Here is a 7,164-nt window from a genome sequence, read left to right as displayed (position 1 = left end):
ATACCTATATCCCTTTCACAACATTCCACTTCTCCTTAAAAAAAGGCACCTCTCCCACAAAAAACAAAATATCGCCCCGTACATAGCTCTCCATTTTGCACACATCCACTGGACATAGCTAATTGTTACATTCATTAATCAACACATTTATGTTGCCTTCAGCTCTCTCTCTGGGGGTGTGAGGCTCCAAATTCCAAATTCTTGTTAAACCTGCACGGCTGTTGCTGTAGATGAAATGGAGAGCTATGGTCCTTTCCTACACCCATCCTGCACATCCCTACCTGCCTTTCAGTATGTTTTTCCCTCTGCTTGCCCCCATTTCACCACTTTCCTGTTACCCCTTTTTTCTTTTTAGCAAGTGTTTAAGCAGAGCTAAGCAATGTGTCGCATTGAGGTGTGGTGCACAAACCCACACAAATCTGCTTAAAACTGCTTAAAAGTGTCTTAATCATCTTATGTGCTCCTGACAGTGTTAGGCACATCTACAAAATAATCACCACTGCCACATCTTAAAACCAGGCCCCTGTCAACTACAGTACAGTGCATTTTCCCACTAGGCCACTCAGCTCTGAATTACAATAGGTGTTTCCACAAACATATCCTGATTGACACTGACACACTGCAAGTACATAAACTGGGGCAGTGTACTTGGGACTGTGATGCAGACACTACACCAGTACACAGCCATATAAATAGTAATGGATGCACGTGAGGCCTGGGAGGCTGTCAACTGTACAGACAGTTGCAGAATGTCCACAGTTGTGTCCCATACCTTTGGCATGGTTTCACAAAAACATATCTGTCTGCTACAGTACTAGCAAGTCATTAAAGATTGAGGTTAGAAAATCATGACAGACATTTGAGTGTCACACCTCATACCCATCAGAAAACACATGCTAATACAATTCATGTGTCACAGACTGTATGTATGGACATATATCTTACAAATACACCTACTGCAGCTGTGACACAGTAGCTCAGTCTGTTAAATGTCATGCATGCAGTACATTTTGCCACCCACAGTCCTTGGTTTGAATCCAGTGTGTTGCACTTCAATTATATTCTTATCAATACAGAAAATAATGACTGAGTCATGCAATTTTAACCAAAACAGGTTGCTGCTACCGAATTAACTGCTACAAATGTTAGTGAGTCAAAAGACTGTAGGTATGGACACACTGCACATATTCATATAGCCTACCTATATGTCATCTACTATTCTCTGATTGGCACTGTAATATAACCGATGTATCTTAAGCACATGCCTCGACTGGACAGTTATGGATACAATCACCCTGGCCCTGCTGTGGTGACAGAGCTGATGCTGCTCCCTCGGTGACACATACAGCTTGCTGTCCTCCAACATGTTCCGCTGCCCACTATGAGTCCTAGGCAAAAAGCAGCAGCTGCAGGCTGCAAAATATGTAGCTGTACGTTACGCTACCTGCTAAAGACCTACCATACCTTACAACCCCCTAGAACAAGGGATCCACACGACAACCATACATAAAGGGGTGGGGGGCAAATGTCAAGCGACAGGGACATGTGTCACAGTCTGTCCCTACAAATATACAGAGCTGATAGACAGGCAGCTACTGCAGCACCATACATATTCTGACAGGTATGACATCTGACACCCAGATGTCTCTTCCCCCTTACTGACCTCAACCCACAATATTTAACACTGCATTGCCAGATAATCATAAAGTCATTTGACAATGGACAAACATAGCATGGAAAACTGTGGACATACCTCATAAATCTCAAAAGTGGACAATATTAGTACCTACTCTGTGTGATGCTGTAGACTCCACACCCCATTAATGACTAAGAAAGGGGCTAAGGCCTACATGAAGGCCTTAGATATTGCTTTGTTGTGCCATATCATTGACTAATAAAAGTGCAACCCAACTGTTCTGGATGCAATTAGCAAGTCTGAGCCATGGATTGGTGCACAGGCAATTACCTGCTAATGAGTATTACCTACAAAAGGCAAGCAACTTCCTATGGGAAACAGGTCTGTCACTTGCTGTACCAAGACAGACTATGATTTATCAAGCATTGTTCTTCAGGATGTCTTCACAAAAGGATTATGTTACTCTACCAGGTATGTAATACAAATCCCCACATAATGGCATGCAGATGGGAGGATGCAGTTATGGGGAATAGGGATTGCAACAGTAGGCCTCTAGTACATCTCTGGTAATGACTTGTAGTTAATACTCTGCTGTACAACAGCTACAGGCATGCCTCTCAACTGTGCCTGCTGTGAATTACATCACAGCTGTGGCCCTCTTGCTCCCTCCTACAAAGGTTGGCTCTGGTACGAATTCCACTGGATTATGCAGTAGATATATTGACAGTAAGTAAGGGTGGACACAGCTGTTATATCACATGATATACTGTCATTCAACATCTCTCAGTCTGTGAATGTCACACACGAATGGTTCATACATTCTGTAGGTATCCACTACTGTCCCTGATGTACTCTGGCTAGGTCATAGTTTAGCCGACATTTGTATGTCATTGCTTGAGAGCTATGGCTAACATACCTGGCAACCCCCTACAGCAGGAAGTTAACACATAGCCTGTATTACTGGGGGGGGGGGGGCGGCACAGGCCAAACCTCAGCAATGGAGTGTACATATTGGTCATACAAAGTAAGAGTATGAATAGAGTAACAGATATTACTGTAGGACAACATTTTTCTGAGGGTTCTGGCATGTGATAGCCAGATTTACCATATTCTGGGTACAACCATCAGTTATTGGCCAACCATTTGCCAGGTTTCTGCCAAAAGGACCACATACATCAGGCACATGTACACATTCAGAAAACATCTGTGTACTGGAGAGGTATGACATCTACAGGGAGGATAGACTACAGCAGATTTGCATTGCTGTCTGTCATTGTGGCATAGTGATGTTGCTGGACTGTCCCCATATACATGTAATAACCAGGGGCGGCCCATGCTATTGGACTGCCGGACTGCAGCCCCCAGCTGTAAAGAAATAAAAAAATTTAAATTCACGGATAAAAAAAAACGGACTTTCGCGCATGTGCACTAGTCCGGATTGCTGCTGAGACAGTCTGGAGCATGCGTACTAGTCCGGACTGCTGCTGAGACAGTCTGGAGCATGCGCAGAATGTCTCAGCAGCAGTCCGGACTGGGAAACATGTGACAGCAGAGATCCCAGAAGTCTATGCAGTTTTAACTGCATAGACTGTGGCTGGAAACAGATCGGACCCGGACTGCAACGTCAGCAGACGGAGTCTCGGATCTCGCATGCGCAGACTGTCTCAGCAGCAGTCTGGACTGGGAAACATGTAACAGCAGAGATCCCAGAAGTCTATGCAGTTTTAACTGCATAGACTGTCGCTGGAAACAGATCGGACCCGGACTGCAACGTCAGCAGACGGAGTCTCGGATCTCGCATGGTGGATGTCGGGGAATCTCATGTGGTGGACGTAATGTGCAGGCAGTTATGGATTTGGAGTGTGTCCTGGATTCTGGCATTAGTGTCACTATGGATTTTATTGGGGCCCAAGGGATCTACTGATGTCACTGCAGGTAAGGTGTGTGTGTGTGTGTGTGTGTGTGTGTGTGTGTGTGTGTGTGTGTGTGTGTGTGTGTGTGTGTGTGTGTAAATGCCCCAGTTGCATATACTGGTGGCTAGAACAAACTCATGGTGGTGTGGTAGGGAATATCTCAGGCTTGAACGCTGCACCTTGTATGCAGGTGTTAAGGACCTGAATTCCCTACCCACCACCATTTGTAAAAAAAATGCAGATTTTTGCCTCATATTTGATCTGATCTGTTCCTCATAATATCTGTGGCTTCTAAATGTTGTAATGCTTGATATTTGATGGTGCAGTGGTAGCATTGTTGCCTCACAGCTGCAGGTTCTCAGGTTTGAGTCTTGGCTGGGGTGTCTTCTGTGTGGGGTCTGCATCTTCTCCCTGTGTTTGTATGGGTTTGCTTTTGTGTCCTCCCATGTTACAAAGACATGTCTGCATTATTTCTTCCTGGGCCTCTGCTGAAAATTGTTTTTTTGTTCCAAGTCAGACTGTCCTGGTTAACAAATGTTAAATAAAATTGGCAGGCATTTGAATTTCAGATTTCAGGTTTCTGAATGTTTAATTCCTTACATATTTGATGGTGCAGTGGTAGCATTGTTACCTCACAGCTATAGGTTTTCTGGTTTGATTCTTGGCTGGTGTGCCTTCTGTGTGTAGTCTGCATCTCATCCCTGTGTTTGTGTGGATTTGCTCTGGTGTCCTGACATTTTACAAAGACATGTGTCTGCAGTATTTCTCCCTGGGCCTCTGCTGAAAATTGTTTTTGTTCCGTCAGAAGTAAAATTGACAGGCATTTGAATTTCAGACTTCATATTCTTCAGAAAATACATAGTAACACAACCTTTTATTCTAGCAATTTTCTAAGTTTATAAGATGAATGTTTGAAATGTGTCCTTATGTTTGGGACTGTATTACCCCATTATTGGCTTTGTCCAGGTTTTTTGTGCTATGGTTGACAGCTATGGCAAGAATTGAATTCACTGAATATGTTTGAGGGCTGTATTCCCTCATTACTGGGTTTGTCCAGGTGTTTTGTGCTAAGAGGTTGACAGCTATGGTGAGAACTGAATTAATTAAATGATAGCCATTTAAGTTTCAGTCTTCTGCTCTTTCACAAAGCAGCTGATATGGCGTAGTGGTATGTTACTTTGACTGTTTTGCACAGGGACCTTGGCAGTAAAATGTATGGTGGTAACACAGCATTTTTCTTTCACAAAGCAGCTGATTTGGCATAGTGGTATGTTGCTCTGACTCTTTTGCACAGGGACATTGGCAGTAAAATTTATGGTGATAACACAGCATTTTATTCTAGCAACTTTCCAAGATTATACAAGCAATGTTTAATGTGTCCCTGTTTTTTGGACTTTTGACCCCCCCCCAATACATTTGGCTTTTTTCAGATTTCTTGTGCTGTGAAGTTGAGATGCAGTTGAGTATTGAGTAGATTTTACAAGGAGCTGAGAGCTGCAGGGGAAGAGAAGTTTAGTGCTGCTTATGCTAAGTCAGCTTGCATTGTTAATAGCACAACAGGTTGTGTACTTGCTTTTGATGCAGAAGGTTGTTGGTTCTACTCTCACAAGGGGTGAATGCTGCCGTACTGAAAAAAGTTAAGATGCTATGAGCCTGTTATCAGTTTGCCATCCATTTCCTATTGCAATATTACTAGCTTATCATTTTTAATGTCATATAGGCAATTTATTCCTCAGGGGCATCAGACACTTTATTTTTCGATGAAACCATGAAATATAAAGGTGTTTGCTAGCAGCAACCTCTTCATTAGTTACAGATTAATTTAATGTGGAATTATTTAGATTACTTTTTTACTTCTTCAGAGATTGTGCATATTTACTAATAATGGTGGACTGTAGAATTGTGCATATTTACTGATAATGGTGGACTGTAGAACTGTGCATATTTACTGATAATGGTGGACTGTAGAATTGTGCATATTTACTGATAATGGTGGACTGTAGAAGTTTGAGTAGACTTTTATGATGGAAATGTTCTGAACTGGGCAGTTTTGTCATTATGGGTGCATGCATTTTGTTTCATTGTTTACTGGAAAGGTGTTCTTAATTGGGCAGTTTTGTCATTATTGGTGCATGCGTTTTGTTTCATAGTTTACTGGAAAAATGTTCAAAACAATAGGAAGGTGTATCAAAGAGCACATGTATGTTTCATATGCAAGGGGCCTATGATTTGAAAACAGCCCAGAATTAATGTTTAACTGCCACTGGTAAAATGTATTTTCTTTGAATGTGGGTTTCAATGCTGTTTCAATGAATGTGAGTTTCAAGTGCAGAGAAGTTTTAATGCTAAGTTTGTCTAGCAGATGTCTTAGTGTTTGTGCTGTAAAATGCAAAATAAAACTTTCAAATGAAGTCCAAATCATCATATAAGTAAATCAGTATGCACATTAGTGTTTATGGTAAATGGAGTGAAATAATTCCCCTATAGAGCTCACAATTTCTTCTTGGATTCAACAGTGTCATTAGAAAGTGCATTTCTTTATCTGTACTTCAGTTCAGTTTTTTTACTTGACATTGAGTTAGTCATCCATACCTTTCTATCATATGCCTCTGAAAGTAACTCTGGAGTCTCACTACTTCAAAATTCTTTAACTTCAGCAGCAGCAACTGCTGTATATATTACCCATTTTGATGTACTTTCTCATTTTCACCATGTTCCATGATGAAAGTGAAATGCAAAACAAATAAATAAATAAGTAAAAAAATAAATAAAATAACAAACAGCGCAAGTACATCAATTCAGTCACTGATGCAGTGAGCACAATCCCTTGGGTACTGCTGACTGTCTCTCTATTCCACACTTGTAAAAAAAATTGGCAGCATCACACTGATGCTGTTTCTGTAGTTCAACAGATTGAGAGGGTAGCACCTTGCCATGCCTTGTTGGTCTATCTTAAAATCTGTAACACTCTAAGCAGTATGGCTTGTTGGTCTAGGGGTATGATTCTCGCTTTGGGTGCGAGAGGTCCCGGGTTCAAATCCCGGACAAGCCCTGGGCTTTTAATTGAATCGTACAATTTAGGATAAAGATATTTCTCTGTGAAAGAAGAGCTGAGTGAATTTAAGAGGTTGATATCTAAGATAAAGGTCTTTCTCTCTGAAAGAACCACTGAGAGAATTATTGGATTTCCCTACGGTGAAAGTCAGCCACTTAACTGAAGAGTTCCATGGTGTAAATGAAAAACAGGGAAAAGCTTCATAATGGTCTTGTCGGGCACATGCCTACTAACTTGTTATTGACATAAACTGAGAAAGGGTCTACAGTTTAATCATACTGCATTATTCTCAATGAATCATCCTGCCTAAAAGTTTCACATCCATTCACAACACATCGGTCTAAATACTAGAGTTAACAGACAGAATAAAGCAAAGAAAGTCAAACTTAAAAAAATTGTTTGAAACAATGCACTTTATCATTTTTACTCAAACAAAAAAAAACTGATAATAATGTAAATAAACTAAGATCCTGGCAGATTGAAAATGGAAACACACAAGAATAGAACCCACAGATATCTGATCTGTCCAACAATAGAAGCATCAGCCATTGAGACTGTGA

At 41.2% G+C, this 7,164-nt stretch overlaps 1 non-coding gene across 1 annotated transcript; it reads left to right on the top strand.

Annotated features, from left to right (window-relative positions):
• The first annotated feature begins 6,529 nt into the window (after window positions 1-6,529).
• TRNAP-UGG lies at window positions 6,530-6,601 on the top strand. The gene has a single exon. It is a non-coding gene; the product is annotated as a tRNA-Pro (tRNA).
• The last annotated feature ends 563 nt before the right edge of the window (window positions 6,602-7,164 follow it).

Source organism: Protopterus annectens, chromosome 12.part0, assembly GCF_019279795.1.
Source record: "Protopterus annectens isolate FY-2018-M chromosome 12.part0, PAN1.0, whole genome shotgun sequence".
NCBI lineage: Eukaryota > Metazoa > Chordata > Ceratodontiformes > Protopteridae > Protopterus > Protopterus annectens.
Note: the sequence above shows the minus strand (reverse complement) of the source record. Positions and strands in the feature narration are given on the sequence as shown.